The sequence below is a fragment of the Haemaphysalis longicornis genome, unplaced genomic scaffold (assembly GCF_048455015.1).
Source record: "Haemaphysalis longicornis isolate Haplotype H1 unplaced genomic scaffold, Haemaphysalis longicornis Haplotype H1 scaffold_8, whole genome shotgun sequence".
Lineage (NCBI taxonomy): Eukaryota > Metazoa > Arthropoda > Arachnida > Ixodida > Ixodidae > Haemaphysalis > Haemaphysalis longicornis.
The window spans coordinates 129355012-129375889 of NW_027526445.1; the positions used below are offsets into that span (position 1 = coordinate 129355012).

Here is a 20878-nt window from a genome sequence, read left to right on the forward strand (position 1 = left end):
AAGAGTTGTGGGATACGCGGTGGACGGGAAAGCGACCATTCCGCGATAGCCACAACAGACGAACGCCCTGCCGTCGGCACCGCTGCCTCGTCAGCCCCGTCGCGACGGACGAATACAGACTGGTACGTATGTGCCGTATTTTTATTACGGTTAATAATAGTTCAACTTCAGTAGCAGTATCGCTTATGCCAGTTGGCCGGTGTCGTGTATGGAAAGCCGTTCGCGCGAGCTCTCTGCTTCGACCAGAAAGATACGAGCGTCAATGCGCGGTGTTTACGGCATTTTTCCCCCAAGGTCAGAGCGCCTCGAACCCGAAAATTCGTCTGCGCGATGGCGAGATGTCGAGCTCGGCCAGGCGGTAGTTTCGTACGCATTGGCGCACACGCTTGCGTGTTCGTTCGGAACTTCAACCGTTTACTCCACCGTTCTTTGTCATAAAAAAGAATGTGCAGTATGTTTCACGGGCATTTAGCTCGCTATGCAAACTGTAAGCCCTGCCTAACATGCGTTTGCTTTTGCCGGCCTCCGCCAATCGCAGAGCATTCCCCAGTGACATCATAGGTTCTGTTGCGGAAAATGAGCTGGTGGGTCGCATGGTCATTTCCTTTTTTCCTAATTATCTAGCTTATTTGAGCGAAGTTTGCGTTATCAGTGGTGTCGTTATGGTTCTAACGAGGCAATCTTTCGAATGAACCAAACTTGTGTTTTCTCTTCATGGCTCCTTTAAAGATCCCCAGGGGGTCAAAATTACTCCGGAGCCCTCCACGTATACGGCGCGCCTCATCACATGCGTTGAGTCGGTGCGTTAAACCCTACAATCGGTCAGCACACCTTAGTTACGTTCGCCATATAAGCTATGCCAAGCAGTCTTTGTCAACATCAGTCTTCTTGTGGTTAGCCAGTAGAAGTCTCAGTGAGAACGACGCCATATGCCGCGTTTTTATTCCCGTTGCAACGTTTCAGTGCAGACACGCAGGAGGAGTGGAAAGAGCACGCGACGGCGCCGCAGCTGGAAGCCCGTAAAGTAAATGTGTTTTCAACTTCAAAGCGGAACTGAATCGTTTCTTTCTCCGCTGATGCGTTTCTTAAAGAATCTGTGGAAACGTTCTCGCGGCAAGGATTGAAAAGAAATGAAATTTTAAAGTCGTTTCGCTAACGTACAACCGGTCTCCAGCCTGGCGGCCCTCCTGACCTACAACGCTAGCTGGGGGCATGGACCGTTTCACCGAGAACTCTTGAACTTCATACACGAAACTAGCCTGTTCGTGTTTCTGTAAATGCACTCATCTATTATGCCGCAGGGCAAACTTTCGAATTAAAAAAAAAGTAAATGCAAGTGCCAAGTACAGTGCTCGAGAGGGGGAGGGGGGGGGGGGGGGGGGGCTTTCGCCGCTCTTGGTTACTCTTGGTTACCTTGCTTTCTTTTGTTTTCTGAGTTAGTTTAGCCACCACTCCATGGTCAACGGACGCAAATGGAGCCTGCAGCGTCGGTTACATTTACTGTGTATTTGTGGCAAAACCTTATATGGTATACGCTGAAGTAAATGTGTCTCATGCTTGCTAAAGATTTATGGCGGAAAAAAAGCCGTAATGTAGTGCGTTTTGAAGTAGCAAATTTAGGATAAACTTTTCCGCTACCCTGCTGGGAAATTAAAGGAAATCTGTTTTATGTTTGCCGAAAACTTTTCTGGCGCCGAGCCGTGATGCGGTGTCGTTTAAAGTAGCTGCATTAGGACGATGTGCGGCGACTTTTTTTTTTTTTTTTTAAACCCCAAACCGCCCGCAGGAATATTTCCTTTTCTTTTTCTTCAACCTGCGAGACGGCCGCCCACATGCCGCATAGCAGCGACATTCTGGAGCATCTGTACTTTCCCAATGTTTGCCCTCATTTGTAAGCGGACAGTTTTCTGTGCCTTGCTTTCTTGGCTTTGCTTTCAGCATCTTGCTGTACGCGTTTCGCTTTCAGAAAGTTGGCCTTCTCAGTATGCAATCCTGGGCAGCCCTCGGGCAGCCCAAGGACTGCGCTCGGACCGGATCCAGGTCCCGTGGGAACACACACGAGAAAAATTGAGCGCCGGACCGCGTCCCAGGCAGACAACCCGCGCATCGTACAGGACTTACAATCTAGGCGGCTGCAGTGCGTCTACCTGGATATATATGCGTTTGCGGCGTTTTAACATTGGCGCCAGCAAACACCGCGCCGCGCCGCGCCCTATGGTTCAACGCGGGCTTTGTGGGCTCAGCGAATGCGGAAGAGTGACGACGCCGAAAAAGCGGCCGGAGTTCACCGAGGTAAACCGCGCATGGACAAGTTTATTGATTGATTGTGGGGTTTAATGCGCCGACGCAACGGAGGCGATGAGGCTCGCCGTAGTGGAGGGCTCCGGATTAATTTTGACCAACTGCAGGGGATCTTTAACGTGCGCCGAAACCTCGTACACACGGGTGTTTTTTGCTTTTCGCCTCCATCTGAAAAGCGGCCGCCGCGGCCGGGAATCGAACCCGCGTCCTCGTGCTCAGCAGCGCAATGCCTTAGCCACTGAGCCACCGCGGCGGGTCGCATGGACAAGTAGTAGTCTCTGTAGACCCACGTGCTATACGCTGACAGGGACCACGAGGGGAAAATACAAGTTTGATTCACTAAAAAAGACTGCTTTGTCCCGATGCAAATTATACAACTTTTATCGCAAACTTGAAGTAGTTGAGGGAGATGTTAAGAAGCAGAGATGAAACAGAGGCGACTCTTCAGCCACATTCTGGTGACGTCTCTGTGACGTCACACGATCTTGGCTTGTGCGATTGGCGGTCGCCGACCTAAGGCAGCGTCGAGAAACATGACTGGGCGACTGTGATGGGGCCTCTAGTTCCCTTTGGTCGTAGCACTTGGATGCTAGCATGGAGTTCACACACTGCTAACCACGTTTTTAATGCTGGTCTTCATTGCGTCACTGCCCCGCTATAGCGCCACTGTAGCACTTCATTTCAAAGTTTTAGGGGCAAGCCCCTTAGGGGCTCGGGCTGTCGGTGTCTCCTGTCGTCGTTTTATGTAGTCACGGTACTAAAACACCGGGACACTCGCTTTTCCAACGCCTCGCACTAGAACGTTTCATCTCCGTGGGCAAAAAGGCGTTCTAAAAGAACACACCGGCACACGCGTTTTCTAACGCTCCGCGCTAGGGAGCTTCGTGCTTCAAAGACACGAGACTTTTACAGCGAAGCTGTATACCTCTACTCCCCAACGGTTTCATATCCGTTGCCCAAAACGCCAAGGCGCCAAGAATGCACTGCATGCTTCGTTCTTCTCCAGGTTTCACGTTAGTGGAGACGGCCCGGGGCTTTTTCCTTATGGAACGGAAGCATGTTTACTTTTTTTTTTTCAATAGTTCTTACGCTTTTTGGGGTAAAAAATGTCTTTCGTAGCTGCAGTAACGCTAAGAGTTATCAAAGGCTAGTTCTTTCACATTGACCCAGGTTGTATTTTGCCTCAATTGTCCCTTTATTGCGAAAAGAGAAATTTTCGGCTGACGTGGGTGCGAGCTCGTATTGGTGAAGCCTTCCATACACACGAGTTGGCCTGGAGACATATATATCTTAGCTGAACTGTGCACACCGCAACATTCGACGCCACCTCGGGCTCTTACAATCGGTAGAGCGGATGTTGAGTATTAGGGTGATTTTGGTTAAATTTTGTGAAATCGGGCTTGTTACTTAACGTCTTTCACCGGGCATCATCCCCGTCTATTTGCTAGTAGGTCTGGGCTCGTACTCAGAGTTCGGTGGCTGCCTCGCGATTCTTGCCTGTAGGGCAGGAGCAGCAGCCCCAAGGTATCCCGGTTACACGCGCGCAATCGGATTCCAATTCGATTTCACTCTCCACATTGTTCCAAAACCGGTAATTACCACGCGGCTATTTCCGCGAGCGGTTCGTACTTACGTTCATTTGTAGAATAAGCGCTGCAACGTTTGTCTCCGAATGCGTCGGCTCTTTGTTCGGCTCTTTTCGCCTCCGGCTTTAAACACCGTATCTTTGTTGGATTGGATTGGATTGAGTCGGCACGTGTGCAGCTCCGTCGCCTCCTCTCTTCGTGGCAACCTGGAATGACAGAAGGGTGTTTCCGTTAATAGTACTCCTAGAAGTGAAATGAGCGGCAGTGATTTCACAAGAAAATTCGGTTATATTAACCGCAATATTTCCTTTTCCACAAACTACCAACCTATAGAATTGTTGGGCCTCCATTAGCGCCTATTCAAAATACACACCGCAACGAGAAGCAGTCGTCATCCCAGATAATGTGCATTCCCAAAGATAAGCGAAACAGACGTCCCGCTGGGATGTGTACTTGGCCCCATTCTACTTGAAGTCTGAATTAATGCTCTATAGTGACCTCCCTCCGTGTTTCGCTGTATTAACTTATTGTATTTTATATGCTTACGACACAACGATACTTCCAATAAACACATTGCTTCGCGTATGGTATTAGGGCGCCTTTGAGGACCCGCTATTATTTAAGCATTTCATGACAGTGACGCAAATAATTGTGCCACATTGTATCTAACATACACAACTAACTTGCAATCTCCTAAACGCATTCCGAAACAAGAGCTTCGCATCGGAGCATTGAGTCAATACAACTCTCTCCTGCAGCTCCTGTATTTCAAGTTCCTAATGTTTATGCAGTCAGCAATTACAACTTTTCATCTGAGCCTTACTGCATTAAGGTCGTTAACAATTGATTTAGCGACTGTCATATCAAGTTATGAAAGGCGACGAATATTTATATATATATATATATATATATATATATATATACACTGTAGTACAGCGTACCGCACGCGTTATGCGGAGGTTTCGGGTTCGATACCCGCTTCCGATCACGGCGGATTTTTTCTTGACTTTGATTTTTTTATTCCTGTATCATACAAAAAATGACAATAACCTCATTTGGTGCTATTAAGCACCTTCAAGATGCCGAAAAACACTGGCAATAAGGACTGCATCTTTGATGTGTAATATATATATATATATATATATATATATATATATATATATATATATATATATATATTGTGGTAATCCGGCAATAGTGGCGGGGGACAATCCCACGGGATGGACATGTGCCGGCTGAGGATGAGGAGGTGGCGCGAGAGGAGCGAGGATAGGACATGGCGGACTCGGCTGGGCGACGTGTGTGCAGCCGGATCGGCTGAGCGGTGTACCTTGGCGTAGCGGGACTCCAAGTAAAGGTGTGATCGAGGGGGCTCAGTGTCCTTCTGGGGAACCGCGGCCGGGTGCAAGAACCCCGGTACCACATTTGGCGCCCTGAACGTGGGGCCGGCCGTGGTTCCTGGGAAGGGCATTGTGGTCTTCTTCCTCGTTTTGGTGTTCCGCGGCAAATGTGACCGACAGCTCGCTGAAGATGCGGTCAGACACGATCGACCTGGCGGACCAGTCTCTGGTGGTGGACATCTCGGATGCCCTCAGCGAGAGGGACAAGGTCAAGTTCACTGTCCACACCAAGACAACGCTGTCGGACTTCCAGAAGCCGGAGTTCTCTGTGCTTCGGCAGCACGAGGAGTTCATCTGGCTCCATGACGCCCTGGAGGAGAGCGAGGACTACGCCGGGATGATCATTCCCCCGGCCCCTCCGCGGCCGGACTTCGACGCCTCGCGGGAGAAGCTCCAGAAGCTCGGCGAGGGCGATGGCTCCATGACCAAGGAGGAGTTCGCCAAGATGAAGCAGGAGCTCGAGGCGGACAGCTGCTGACGACTGCGCCGGACACCACCCCCGCGGAGCAAGGCCCGCGGACAGGACCTTGCCACGTTTGGACCTTCTGCAAGGACCCCCGGGTCTTAGGAGGCCACCTGTGGCACCGGTCTACTGCCATCCGGGCTGAGCCGTGGGAGTCCCTCGAGAGTGCCGACGACTGCAGCCGAGGGCAGCCAGCGTCGGCCTTTTCTTCGGAGGGGGGGAGAGTGTGGTAATCCGGCAATAGTGGCGGGGGACAATCCCACGGGATGGACATGTGCCGGCTGAGGACGAGGAGGTGGCGCGAGAGGAGCGAGGATAGGACATGGCGGACTCGGCTGGGCGACGTGTGTGCAGCCGGAGCGGTGTACCTTGGCGTAGCGGGACTCCAAGTAAAGGTGTGATCGAGGGGGCTCAGTGTCCTTCTGGGGAAACCACAATATATATATATATATATATATATATATATATATATATATATATATATATATTTGTAGAAACACACTGGTCAACTCAATTTTCGTAAAGAAAATAGAGAAAATGTTTTCTCTTACCATAGGGTCGAGTTAAGTACGCGTGGCAAACTGTTGGTTTTTGCGGAAACCAAACAACTTTAAAATGGTATTTTCAGTCACCGTTTTTTTTTTCAGTTAGTGTCTTTTTTAACTACTTGTTAGCTTTTCAATTCTTGATACAAAGCCTGGTATTAAGGCGGCACTAGCGGTGGCAGGATCTGAATGATTCCATTCGTGGACGTGAATTGCAAGGCAAGGACTGATGAAACGTATTATTGTTACACCTCTATTGTGTTAAGGTAGTGGCGTTAAGTGGCGTTAAGGTAACCTGCAGTGTACTTTATTGATTGCGGAACGACAGTAACAACTTGGTCCAACCCTCCCGTAGCGGTATTCGCACTTCGATGTTCACATTTCCAGCACGCCGAGTAGAGTTGAAGCACATTGTTCGAACTTTTGGCTCCTGAATGAGGGACTCGTTCGGTGCTCAGAAGAAAGAAAAACTCTCTCTAAGCTGCGTTTTTCTTTCGATAGCAACATTTTGCCACTTTCCGCAACCAACAGCTCGGCGGAGCTTCGCTACTTCGCAAATTTTGAACCCCTGGGAGCCGTATCTTTGATCTCCTCAAGAAACGCCTTTCTTCCAGTATTGAGCGTATCGAAATTAGGTGTTAGGACTCGTCTAACGCTATCTTTTCTAACGTACTAACGGTTGGTGCTTGTTAGCGAGGGTAGTTATTCGAAACGGTCTTTCCCTCCCGCAAAGCAAGACGCGCGACAGGAAAATGGCGCGAAAAATGAGCCCCGCCCACTCATAACTTTCTTCGTTTTTCTAGCGCTTTCGCTTCGAACAACGCGCGCCTCTTGCAACCGACACCACTCGTTCGGATCTCGGATCTTCCCGAACGGCGGCGAAGTCACTCCCCGTCAGCAATCCCCCCCCTCCCTTTTTTTTTTTCTTTATCATTCTCCCATCCCGACAAAGATCCTCTTCGATCGTTTTCACCCCCCTCCGCATTCGGTACGGCGACCCGACGTTCCGGACCGCCGAATCCGGTTCTCGATGGGCCGAGCAATCGGCTACTCCCTCTCCCTCATCTCCAGCTCCCCTTTCCCCCTATTCTCGGTCGTCTGCTTCATGTGCCGCCGTTTTCGTCTGCTACGCCGGGGAAGCTGGGGGTGTCGTCTGCTGCTCCGCGCGTCTCCGACGTCTGTAGTCGTCGTTATCGAGCCGGCAGCCCTGCGCTGGAGGGCCCGTCGTTGCGTTGCGCTATGACCGATTTCATTTTCGTGCGGTCCTCTGTCGTTGGCGCCTACGTTCCCCCCTCCCTATTTTTTTTTTCGTTTCCTTCTCCCTTGCTGTATGGTATTACGTGCGCTTCGCTTGGATGAGGCCGCGTTCTCTCGTACTCGGAGGCAGCTTCTCATCTCGCGCCAGCGTCGGTATGCACAAGCTGGCAAAGCGGCCCTCCCACGCGAATGACGCCATGCGAGATGAGCTTGGATGAGAGCGTGATAGCGGGGTTGTTGGGAGATGCAGATTGCGAAAAAGTCTCGAAGTCGGGGGAAGAAGGTTAAGACGGGGCAGGCAGAGATAAGAGGGGAAGCGGAGTTTCAACTTCGGACGGGTGTTTTGTTCTAGCGCGCGTAATGCGAGTCGCGAACGCTGGGTATGATGAGCGACGGGGAAGGAACGTTCTTAAGAGCAAGAGGAACGATAAGTGCATGCTTGGTTTATTTCGATCTTTTGCTGCCCGGATGGGCACGCTATGATCGAGGCGGCCCTGAAAAGCTTTCGAAAGGGAAGTGGAAACGGGAGCTATTGTTTTCGGTTTAGTTCTTGTCATCCGCTATAACCCTTTTGCGCTGGAAAGCTGCTTAGGACGTCAGTTTGTACGATCAGCCTTTCTGCCCGCGTTCCGCTCGAAAAGCGCTTTCAAAGACGATAATTTGACTTGCGGGGTATTTATCGTGTCGTAATGTGTTCTTGTCTCCCTATTGCTTTGCATCTCAGCCTTGATCCCGGGATTTTATCAATGAAGAAATCGGGTTTAAAGAGATGGGCTTATTTTCTGTCTTGTCGTGGTTGGGTATTTTTTTTTTTTTTTTGCTTTTGCTGTTGCACTTAAGTCGTCGTAAAACACACTTTTTGTGCACAAGGCGGCAGGATTTTTGAAGAGCCTCGCTAACGCGTGTCACAAGACAGACTCTGAATTTGCAACCCGACATCGATTAAACTTGACGCCTTTTCGAACCAGCGGTACCTAATTATAAGTAATTTGATTTATTGTATATATATATATATATATATATATATATATATATATATATATATATATATATATATTTGTATCTATAGAGTTTAACGCACCGAAACTAAACTTGGGCTATTAGGCGCACCGTAGTGGAGGAGGGCTTCGGATGAATACTGAGCACCTGGGAATTAATCTTTAACGTTCTCCTCCATCTAACAAGCACCCACTGCGGCTGAGATCGAACCCGCGTCCTTTATCTCAGCAGCACGACGCCTGCCTTAGCCACTCAGCTGCCTCGGCGCTTGTTATCAGTCAGTGACTTCGCGCCATCCGTTGTTATAGTTGCGCCAATGTTGATTTTTTTAAATGCAGAGCATTTCTTTAACTCACATGTAGCGTCCGATGTCCGTCCGCAACAGCTCGGCGCGCAGGCGCGCCCTCTCCCCCACTCCTCCTTTCCCGCATCACGCTACCCTCCTCTCTCTCAACAACAGGTCCGCACCCCTCCTTCTACACTATATAAAAATAATACTTACCGGCGCCTGGTTTCGATCCCACGACCCTGCGGGCGGAACGCAAGGTACATGGTGCTCTTCCCACTGCGCCACAAAGCCGACACAGAATGGAAGGCTACGAACGCGCCTTATATCCTTGACTCATTTAAACTACGTCAAGAAGCTGCTGATACAACGCATTCACTACCTGTGGGCGGAACGCGAGGTACATGGTGCTCTTCCCACTGCGCCACAAAACCGACACAGAATGAAAGGCTACGAACGCGCCTTACATCCTTGACTCATTCAAACTACGTCAAGAAGCTGCTGATACAACGCATTCACTACCTGTGGGCGGAACGCGAGGTACATGGTGCTCTTCCCACTGCGCCACAAAACCGACACAGAATGAAAGGCTACGAACGCGCCTTATATCCTTGACTCATTCAAACTACGTCAAGAAGCTGCTGATGCAACGCATTCACCACCACCAACTCCCCAAACACTAAACGTTAACGCAATACACCCACCCCCTATGCGACGCATTTACTCGAGTCCCCCTCGCGGGGAGATGTGCCCTTTTTTTTCGTGATTGCTTAGTACTGCTTTGGCCGCCAAGCTTATTCTTCTTGATTGAAGAGGCCGTGCTCAACGCGAACTTGGACCTCAGCTACTCTTTTGTCTGAGCTATGGTGCACGATTGGAACAAGATCGGGACGTATATCACTTTCCAAAAGAAGCAAAAAACGTTTGCGTGACTCTTTCTTCTCTTCCTCCTCCTCCTCATCGTCATCATCATCGTCATCATCATCATAATCAACAATAACAACAGCCCGCAGGATGAACGCCTCTCCCAATGACCTCCACCCGCGTCTGTCCTGCGCTGCCCGAGTCCACTCTTTGCCTCCGAATTTATTTATTTGTCCCTCCATCGAGTTACTGTCGTTCCCTTTCTTCTAGACCGATATCTCGGTATCCACTCTGTTTAGTGTTGCTAAATCACGTGGGGTCGCATGTTGACTACCATTGTTTCCCTGTTCAATCTTGGAGAACTGGGACGGGACACTCTCTCCATTCTTTTCTCTAGGCGCTCGCCGGCGCTACACCTGGGCTATCAGGCGTGCAATACTAGAGGGCTCCGAATAATTATAACCACCTGGATATCTTTAACGTGCGCCGAAATCTTAACACACGGGCGTCTTCATTTTCAGCCTCCACCGGAAAAACGGCCGCCGTGAGCGGAATCGAACACGCGTCCTTGGCTCGCGGGGCACTTGGGGTTTAGACAGGCTAAGACACATTAAGTGTGTTTTAATAGTTAGCACGTGCAGTCAGCCTGGAATTACCTGCGAACACTCATTTGAACCGTAAATCGCAATCTTAGAAACGTACAACCACCAGTAGAATGGTTTGCTTGACTGCTTCAAACTCGCTCGAGGCGTTTGCCAACGTGTTGTCCGTTAGCGGAGAATGGTGCAGCGCCTATATAAAAGCGGAAGGAGTGAGCGCAATCAGTCGGTGCGTGCATGCTGTGCAGTGTTTGAGAGCTGTTGTACTATCGAGGCGAGTGCCCCATTTTAGATGCGACGCTGAGAGCATCTCTTGTCGGCGGCCCTGTCCTTCCTGCGTGCGTCCGTCGTCGTCGTCGTCGGCGGCGGCGGCGGCGTCGTCCGCACTCTCCTCCGCTCACCCCTTCTCCTCTCCGATAGCGAACACTCTCTCGCGAGGGGCATTGGATTGGATTGGATTGGATTGGCTTGGCTTGGATTGGATTAAAGTGGATTGTGTTGGATTGTGTTGCGTCATAGCCGCGGCAGACGCACTAGCGCCGGCGCGTGCCCAGGTGAGAGCGAAAACTCTATCTCAACATCAGCGGGTGTGCGGCCCAGCGCGCTCTCACTCCGCCGGTGGGCGGCGCTGCGCATATAACCGGTGTGCCGCTCTCCGGCGGCCTTTCGGTCGATGGTTGCTCTCCGCTTGCGCTTGAACCCCCTCAGCGTCACATCACACCAGGGTTCCCGCGAGGGGAGGTGGGCGTCATTTTTGGAATACTCGTCGCAGCCGTGTTTGCTAGCTCTGACTTCCGTATGCTGTTCATATCGGGATGCATTAAACAGCTTTAACCTACTTCAGGCTCATCATCTTCCAAACGCAAGACGCTCTCCACACATGCTATTACGATGCGAGTCCCCATGCACGGGGGGCCCGGTTGCAACGTCGTAGACGCTCCAAATACCGTACCAATTTTTATAATTTTAATGCGGATAGCAATGTTTGGGTACCTTCACTGCGACTCACCTTCTTGACGTTGATGCCTCGTGACAAGCTAGGGACGTGGGCCTGCTCGAAGCGGCAGTACGCACTCCTCAATATTTGCACCCAGGCCACGAAGCAATCACTCAAAGTTGGTGTTAGAGTGGTGCGCTGCGTAAGCCATCGCGCCCTAAACCGTTTATAATAAGCGTTAATGTACATACAACCAGTCAACCGGGAACGCTTTAATAACATCGACGTGGCATTCGCGGATAATGCGTTGCAGTTGCAATGAGCAAAGAACAGAGGCCTGGGATATTTTGTGATTGCAAATAATGTCGAGAGTATGGATGAATAAAGTTTTCTCGAAATAAAAATAACGGCACATCGCACGCATGTGTTGGAATCGAGGTTAATAGAAGAAGCATTCAGTGATGTTTACACGTCATTAATGTCAGGGTTCTGAAGTGCATGATGGAGTTTTCAGCAGCACCGTTAGAAATGATTCACGGGCGTCGTGGAAAAAAAAAGAGTTGCAAAGAAAGTGCGTGTGGCAAAAAAATCCCCCTTGTCGCTTCTGGTCGCAGTTTTCACGACGCTTGTCGTCTTTGATTGACGCCACGCGTTGTTGCCTTGTCACGCGCCTTCGAGCGAGCAGACTTTCGCGGTCTTCACCACGTTTCGCTGTTAGCGATGACGTTCCTAATCTGCGCGACACTTCCTTCGGGCCTGGATGTCCTGAATTGTGAGGGAAAATTCTTGGGCAATTTTGTTGGCGCGTGTTTTCGTGCTCCTTTTGCATATTTTACCAGAAAGCGCTTCAGACGCCAGCGCCAAGCCCACGACAATGTACAGGCAAAGACGCCACCGTTCCGCGTCTACATTAAACTACAGCGACAGCGGTGGCCGATGTTCGCGCCGACCAGCGGGCCATGTTTTGTAAGAAACCCAGGATGTTGCTTCTGGCCACCAGAGTGGCCCGTAAAGGGGGAGCCGCCGGGATTGCAGCGGCGCATTCGGCCAGGGAACAGCAGCAGCCCTTCGAAAAGCCGCGAAAGAGGCAAAGAGAGCTTCGCTTTAAAAAAAAAAGAAAAGAAAAAAGAAAGGAGGGTGGGAGTTTTAATTGTGAGCCCCAGGCACGATGCTCTTGCATAAGGTGGACAACCAGCATAGGCGGGCCCGAAAAAGTTCTCATCTATAAGCGAAAATAACGATTCGATGTGCACGGCCACTCTACTTTCACAGTTCACATTGTCGAAATCCTCCATGATGGGTTCAGCCAGGGGTTCTTGTCTGTCTCTCGATGCATTCAGTCCTCTGTTCATTCGCCGCTGGGGATCAGCGGCTAAGGCGTTGTGCTGCTGAGCCCAAGGACGCGGGTTCGATTGCCGGCCGCGGCGGTCGCTTTTCTGATGGAGGTGAAATGAAAAAAAAAAAAAAAACGCTCGTGTGTACGAGATTTCGGTGCACGTTAAAAATCCCCTTCAGGCGGTCAATCTTAATCCGGAGCTCTCCACTACGGCAGGCGTCATCGCCTGTTTAGCGTCGGCGCGTTTAACCTTAGAGTCATAAGCAATCGATTCCTCGGTTCGGCCGCACACGGGGATTGACGTTAACGCGTTGTTCGACAAAGCACGCGGCGCCTTTCTGATTTGCATAATCATTTAAATACACGGTCGTCATCTACCGCAGCGTTGACGCCTACCTGTACTCCGAGGCTGCGTGACGTATACTGACAGCGGCGGCGGCGGGCTGGGACGGCTGGGACGGGTCCTCTGTTGTTGACGTCGGCACGCCTGTCTCCCCCAGCCCTTCTTCCTGAGTGCACTTTATTTCCTGTCCGCTTTTGTCTCCGACACAGAACAGTGCCATGGGCTCTGACGCCGCCATCCTCAGTTGTGACGAGCTCTCGTGCGTCTCATTGTCTTCTTCCAAAGCGTGGCGTTCGGTCGGGGTGGTTCGGCGTAGTTAACTGCCGGTACAGCACGCGCAAATTAAAAGACAGCTCCGATATATATATATATATATATATATATATATATATATATATATATATATATATATATATATATATATATATATATATCGGGCAAATAAGTGACCCCATCAACACATGAATAGGTGATTCGCGGTTATTTTTTTCAGTCATCGGCTCTAAAGCAATCGTTTTTAGGGGGTGGGTGATCTTTGGTCTCTTTTGGTAAATTGAATGTTTGCCAAACACACGCACACACACGCACACGCACGCACACATATATTTCGTCGGCGTTTCGGTCGCATGCCGACCTTGGGCTTGAGGAAGGTCGGCATCCGACCGAAACTTCGACGGGGCTTGCTAGAAGTGTAAAAGTTTTTTTTTTTTTGAAGGGACTGCATCTCATTCACTCGCCTTGTCCCTGCCTCCGGCGTCGTCGGCGTTGTCGTCGGCGTCCGCCCCTCCCCCATTCTCCTCGCCGCGCCAGCTGCGCTCTCCGCCGCTCACCCCTTCTCCTCTCCGATAGCGAACACTCTCTCGCGAGGGGCATTGGATTAGATTCGAATGGATTGGCTTGGCTTGGATTGGATTTGGATTTGGATTGGATTAAAGTGGATTGTGTTGGATTGTGTTGCGTCATAGCCGCGGCAGACGCACTGGCGCCGGCGCGTCCCCTCACCGTTATGTGCGCTATAAAACGCGGTGCCTGCGCCGCTCCGCTCCATCGTTCCAGCGCCGTTCGTCCGCTGTCCAACGCTGCAACGTGAACCCCCTATGCGTCGCATCTACACAGGGGTTCCCGCGAGTGGAGGTGGGAGTTTTTTACCTACTCTTCACGGCAACCTATAGGGAGGCAGCACATACGTTCCCCAGATGGGCATTAACGGAGTTCCGTCGGGCCGTGTTTGCAGTGCTGAGTTTGTTTAAAGTCTCTTCGTTTGCCTTTCGCCGTCACTCCATCTGACTGTATGTCTCTCTCTCTGATCCAGAATTCTCGCATTGTTTTCCCAGTCTCTTTGAGCCTCTCCCGTGACCTGCGGGCAAAACGGGGAAAAATGGCTTCTTTTTGTTCTACACTCAGCTTCGTGCTTTCCGCTCTGCAGGCGTTTCAGTAAAGTTTTTTTTTTCTCTCTCTCTCTTTCCACATCACTGCTGCCCTCTCTCATTCGGGGCGACGCGGAGGTCTGCATCGTCCTCCGGCCGGCATGCAGATGTCCGTGACAGCGCTACGAGTTGGCAGCTCTGTTGTCCACTGGACGTTGTTTTCTCTCTCTCTCTCTTTGTGGCGCGCCTCTCGTTCTTCGCCGACGCGGGAATTGGGCCCTTCGGCGCTATTCAAAGCCGCCGGTGGGGGCTTTGTGTTCCCGCCTCGTCCCCCTCTTCTTGCTTACCGGGGCTCTTTGGCGGCATTAATATCGATCGTGGAAAGTTGGTTACGAGCGCGATCGCCTTTGTGTTCGAGCCGCGCTGTTTTTGAAGCTCCCTCCGCGCGCGCGCGCGGTTTCATTGGCGGGGAGTCGAGGGCTTAGGAGCGAGCGGCTACTTCGCGCTGGGTTGGAAATCGGGAACAAGAAAGACCATTGAAAAGTTGGCTTTAAAATGAAGGTTTCTTGTTTAGCGAAACCGGCGGAAATAGCACGATGTGTCCGAATCCCCCGCGAACTTCCAAAACTTCGCTTTGTCGGTAACTTGAGCCCATGTGTTCGTCACGTCGGGCCTAGGCTTAAAGAAGTTGTCTTGATAAAATGCTAATGGCGTTTCAGAGCTTTGGTGTTGAAGCGCTGTGAAACAGTGTACTTGGGCACGTTAAAACGGAAACTGTTCCAGGGCTAACGAGTTAGTAGTTCGTTGCAGTTAATCATAATTAAGAAGTACAGGTGCCCTCAAAAAGTAAACGGAGCATGGCTGCGTGAAATTGGAATAATTTCTATTTTATGCGGTTACCAGCATGAATAAAATATGTGCGGCCCGATTGTATTCTAGAACAACTTTCTTGAAACGTCACTTAGAGGTTGCTGGCTAGGCACATGACGAAGCAATCCCCTCAAAAACTCAAAACCCGTGCTCCGTTTACTTTTGGGGGTACTTGTACATCGCGGTATTGTTTACACACTGGGCATGGCAGGGAACGTGCGCTATCCTTACGCTTCTTTGTATGTGCCCAGAAGCCTAATGCACTGTGTGCCTTGTGTCCCAGACTGCGCGGTGGACACTGCTCGTTTATTGTATTCATACAGTTCCTTTGCTGTTAATCCTTATCATTCCTGCCCGTTACTGAAATTGGGAGTTTTTACGTGCGGAGTTTGGGCCGTATAGTGTCAGCTAGTGTCACTAGATAAGCTACAGAGTATCGTCACTGAGCCACGCAAGTGAGCAGCGGCGGTCATTTTGGTGTTTATTAGTGTTGGCAGATTGCCGCTTCTGCGGCCTCACCGCTGACTTTGACGAGGTCATTTGTAAAAACAAAAATTACGCCCACCTCCACTCGCGGGAACCCTGGTGTGATGCGACGCTGAAGGGGGTTCCATTGTGCGTTTCCGTTGGGTCGATTACTCGAATTACGTGAGCAATCGTCGGGTAATGCGAGAGAGAGAGAGAGAGAGAGAGAGAGAGAGAGAGAGAGCAAGCGTAGCGCGGACGACCGTCGATTGGGAGACCGGCCGGAGCGCGCCACTCCGCTTAATCCACAGCGCGCCCGAAGGAGAGGAGACCGCGGAGAGAGAGGGCGCTGCACATGCGCACAGCGCGCGTGCGCCGCGCGCAGCGCCGCCCAGCGGCGGAGTGAGAGAGCGCGCCGCACTGCGCGCGCCACAGATGTTGGGGGAGAGGGCGCGCTATCACGGCGAGAGGAGAGGGGGTGAGCGGAGGAGAGACGCAGCCTTGCGGACGCGGACGACGACGACGACGGACGCAGGACAGGGCCGCCGGCAAGAGATGCTCCTCTCAGCGTCGCATCAAAAAAGTGCGTTATCTTTGATTCGTGTTCGGTACGACGCCAGTCTTGCGCAGTCGCAAAGCAATGATGTCAAGCTGAGACCACCACAGCTGACCGACAGAAAACGCATAAACAACAAAATGGCAACGCCCATGAACCGTCGCAGTGCAAACAATTGTCCCGTGATGCGCGCTGACCAATGATTACGGCGGCGGCACGGAACAATAGGAGAAAAGAGTGCCGATACTCTGTAACCTTATCTAGTGACGCTAGTGTCAGCCATTTAGCGACAGATGCTTTTGATACAGCCGCTATTAAGGGCTTGTGCGTCCGCATCGGTAAGAGAGGGGGCTCAACGATAACTGTCCGTAATTTGAGCAGAACCAACGTACGAAACGGAGATTGTACGCCAATACCGCTCGTGATAGCTCGTTTTCCTTTAACACACGAAAAAAGACCGCTGTATACCGAGACAGTAACAGCAGCTCACGCGGGGACAACGACTTACTTGTGTGTGCTGGGATAAATCTTAGTCTGACAAGTAATTTATGCACTTTTCTTCAAGAATTATTCACTCGTTCGCGTATTGGAAAGGTGCAGGCACTAGTTCGTTTCGAGCAGTTAGCTTTGAGCTCCGCGCACGTGGCGTTCTGTAGCCATCTGTTCACGAAATAAAAAAAAAGGCTTTTTACTTGGGGCTGATCTGCAGCTCGGTCACTTCTGCAGTATCTTCTGATGGAGAAGAAGGTCCGCCCAATTTATATAGTTTGTTCCCTCAAAAAAAAAAAGTGTTAGAGCTGTTTTGCCTTGAATGGGTACTCTGTAAAGGGTACTTCCCTGCTAACGGAGGCCCAACGAAGGGAAGCCAACTTCATGGGGGAGGGCTTGATATATAACCTAATATAAACGCCAAAAATGACAGCATTTCAGCGCGAAAATTGGGCGTCGCTGTTGTCCCCAGAGGAGAAACTCTGACGGCACGTTCTCTACGGGGGGTTGGCCAAGAAGTTACAATCGAATATATACAGGGTGTTTTACCTAACTTTAGCCAGCGGTTAAAAATACGTCGATGCACTCTAAGACGACGTATCCAAATGCATGTTGCTCACTTTTGTATGTAGTTTCTGGCGCTATTTTTTTTGTATCTTGCCTAATTAGATAATTAGTCCATTTTAATTAGCCAACCTTCTAAACAACGAAGCTAGGCAAAAAATCCCAGTTAGAAATTTGCAGAGCGGTTCTCAAAACGTCCGAATAAACCGTTTGTTTTTCTATTTATCAAGAATTGTTGCGTCGTCTTAGAGTGCATAGAAATATTTTTAACTCTGGCTTAGCTTAGAGAGAGTTAGTTTCTGCGCTTACCCCGGAGTGCATGACGTGGCTGGCTGGCTTAATGTTCTGTTCTGCGCGTCGTGCCACGAATACGGCCAATCCACGGCTGCGCAGCTTTGCATAGCTTTCGCCCATCTTAATTTCTTTCTCCGTGATCGTTTACACTTTTCCATCCGAATTTGGCGTGAACGCTCGACTTTAGTTTGTTTCTGTTGTCCCGAATACTGTTCTGTCAGCGGGCGGAGTGGAGGAAGTGTTTTGAGGAGGCCATAAAAAAGACGGGGTCCTCGAAATCGGCTTCGATACGTTCGTTCACACCCTGCTGCTTGAACTGAATTGTTCCCCTGATTTTGTGCGCTTGAAAGAGGAAAGGAATATGAGGAGGAGGAGGAGAAGTGTAAGAGGAGCGCGTTGCTTTCGTTTCCTTCGGAGTTTTCGCCGAATGGTGGGCGAACGTCGTTCTTGGCCCGATTCAGCCCATCCGCTTTTGTTTCCGGTTCTTTCTCCTTAGCCGCAAGCAGTTGCGCTTGATCGCGAATGGCGCGCGATTCAAATAATAAAAAATAACGAAAGCGCCGTTTGTTTTATGGCTGCGACTTCGGGGATGAAAAAAAAAACATTTGAACGGTGGTTGCTGCTGTGTTCCTTCCAAGACTTTCCGAACGCTCTCTTTTTTCTCCCCCTTTGCGAGAGAAAAGCAGTTACAACCGACGTAAATAAAACACTTTCCGAAAGATGGATTCTCGTAGCTTAATTTTCTTCTTCTTTTTGCGATATTCAGCGACGACTGTATCAGGCTTGCCGGGTCTCCTCGGCCGAAAATTGTGCCCGTTCTCGCCGTGTGTCATTCGAGAAATGGCGCCGCCTGGTGGCGGTGGTGGGAACATGTGGAGGGGGAGACAGTCTCCCGTGCGGAGCGGAAACGCATTCGCGGAAGACGGCGTCGAATCGGCCGCGCTGTGTATACGGGCTTGGTCGCTCGCTAGCTCGCTCGCAAGCGAGCGAAAGCTGGCGCGGAGATAACGGGATCGCGGTGAGAGAGAGAAAACGAGGAATTAGGGGACAGAAGAAATGACGAAAGGAATCGTTTCCTTGGCTTTCGTTGTCCCTTTGTTATTGTTAAGTTCCTTCCCACAAGGACACGAGAGAAGAGAGAGACAATAACGTGCGGGCCTTGTATGTTTTTGGTCGTATTCTTGCCATATTGTTTTTTTTTTTTCCGCCGAGACGCATCGCTGGCTCGTTTTGACCGGATGCGTCTTTGAATTTCTGCCGCCTGTTTGCAGAAGCCGTCGTTTTTGGGCGCGCTCTCAGTCAACTCTCTGGGCCGACATTTGCTGCGCGTTTTTCGAGTTTTCTTAGGATCCGTGGGAAAGGTTCCGGTTTTCTCCTGTCTGTGTGTTTTTTACACCGTGTGTGTTTTCCATGAGCGCGGGATTGTTATGTGTGATGTCGTTATTGTCAAGGCGCATGCGTACGCCCATAGGCCGAGAAAGACATAAACCGAGAGGGCGGGAGAAAGTAAAGAGAACAGCGGGTGAAAGCGGTGTCTTGGAAAAGGGCCGCACATAAATCGCGCCGAGTCGCGCGGTACGGCGGCGTTATCATATTGCCGGTGGCTGTTGTTCGAAAACGTAATGTGTGCCTCCTCGGAGCGACTAGGGCACTTAGGTGGGACGGTACGAAATTCGCCGTTTTATTCCCGCTTGTCTTAACAGCGTGACGTATGTCCTTGGCTGTTTTCTTTTTTTGCTTTGATGTTCCTTTCCGTTTTTTTTTTTTTGCTTTAGATCGTGTTTTATTTTGTTTCTCTCTCATACGTGGGCGATGGATCACCCTTTTCTGCGAAAACAAAAAAATGCTTAACGTTCTTCACTGACTCTTTAAGCGTTACATTTAGTCGTCCACGCTCCATCCCCCTACCTTGCGCGCACACAGTTTTTCTGTTTCCGTGTTGACGACGTCATTTCCGGAGTTCTTAGACGTCCCTCGGGGGAATTGTTATTGCCGGACATTAGTTCTGATTACTTTGTTTTGGCTGCTACCTTGGTAGTTTTCTCCTCTCTCCGGCCGTCTCTTTGTGTTTAAATTGAGCGCGCTTTTATCTCAGCGTCCTCTTCTTTGATTAGCAGGAACGTCTCTAACTACTTTCCTTGCATGAGATGCCTTAGAAGTTGCGTGAAACTGAGTTTCTCATGCATTAAGTGAAAGACACGTCAGCGTGTCGCTCATGCGTCGCTCATGCGTCGCTGTACATTCTTTGGCGTTATTGCCTTTACTCCATCCTCAGACAGCGAAGCTGTTAGTCTGTAGTTGGTTGGGCTTTTTCGTGTTGTTCTTGCGCGAACAAGAACGCATACAGGGGTACATGCCCTGAGAGAAGTACGGTGTTTATCAAAATCTTCTAAGCCAAGACCAAAGCGCACAGGCCGCAAAGGCTTAAACGTTTTATGCCGGAAAGCTAGAGAAAACACCTTTCTTTCTTGCTGTTATAAAATCCATTTGTCGAAGTTGAAGTTTAAGCTTATTCTTTGAATTCTTCGTAGTGCGGAGGGCTTACGTTTGGCCTAGAAAATTTTGGCAAAGGCTGGAAATACCGTTAATCGTGTATTGGCCAACGGTGCTACGTTAGGCGTTACGTTACCCTTTGGGTGCTAACGACGCAAAGAGGTGCCCGCACGTTGATACACAATAAGCTTGACGTTTCTTGGCAAGTCGTTAGGGTTAACGTTACAGATGCTTAAATTAAGCCTAAGAAAGGCCATAGGACATACAATGGCCTACTGGCCAACTCTGACACCTGTTTTTTTTATTAATATTATTCCGTGCGAGTCCCAAAATTTTTTTTACGTGTTTCGAAGGCGTAAGCCTGGCGATACTTGTTAACAATTTTTTTTACTGATACATCGTATTTTCGTCTCTTTCATCGCTTTCGTATTTTTTTTTTCTTTTTTTGGTGGGAATTACTTCGACCGGATATTTTTTCTGCTACACCGCGTTTGCGTCTCCATCTTCGCTCTCGTTTCATCATCTTTTGGCGCGAAATGCTTCCACAGGCAAACTACACGCCGCAGCTTTCCCAGAATGCACCTGGTCTACTCACGCACCGTCACGTTCACGTATGACGTGGCACGCACTGCCTAAACTTTCGTTTCCCCGCTGGCAACGTGCATAGATAGCGCAGTACCAACGCACTGGCCTCCTGCTGTGGAAACCCGGGTTCAAATATTGTACGAGCTCAAATGTGTTCTCTTCTTGACTTTTTGTAGCAATGTACATTTTATCGTCCGGGTGAGCAGAACTAAATCAGCAGCAACGACGATTTTAAGCTGAATGGGGCGCTTATGGCTGTCGCCTTAAAACTCGGAGGCC

The 20878-nt window shown here is 50.1% G+C and overlaps 2 protein-coding genes across 5 annotated transcripts in view; one reads left to right on the forward strand and one right to left on the reverse strand.

Moving 5' to 3' along the window:
* The window catches only part of LOC144149486 (uncharacterized), a 589882-nt gene that overhangs the window by 228037 nt on the left and 340967 nt on the right, over positions 1–20878 (forward strand). The gene's annotated exons all lie outside the window — the stretch shown is intronic.
* Positions 1–20878, reverse strand: part of LOC144149488 (XK-related protein 6-like) — a 281464-nt gene that overhangs the window by 69250 nt on the left and 191336 nt on the right. The window contains exon 3 of the mRNA XM_077681078.1: positions 3935–4093. The gene's annotated coding sequence lies outside the window, so the exon portion shown is untranslated. The remainder of the gene's footprint in view (positions 1–3934; positions 4094–20878) is intronic.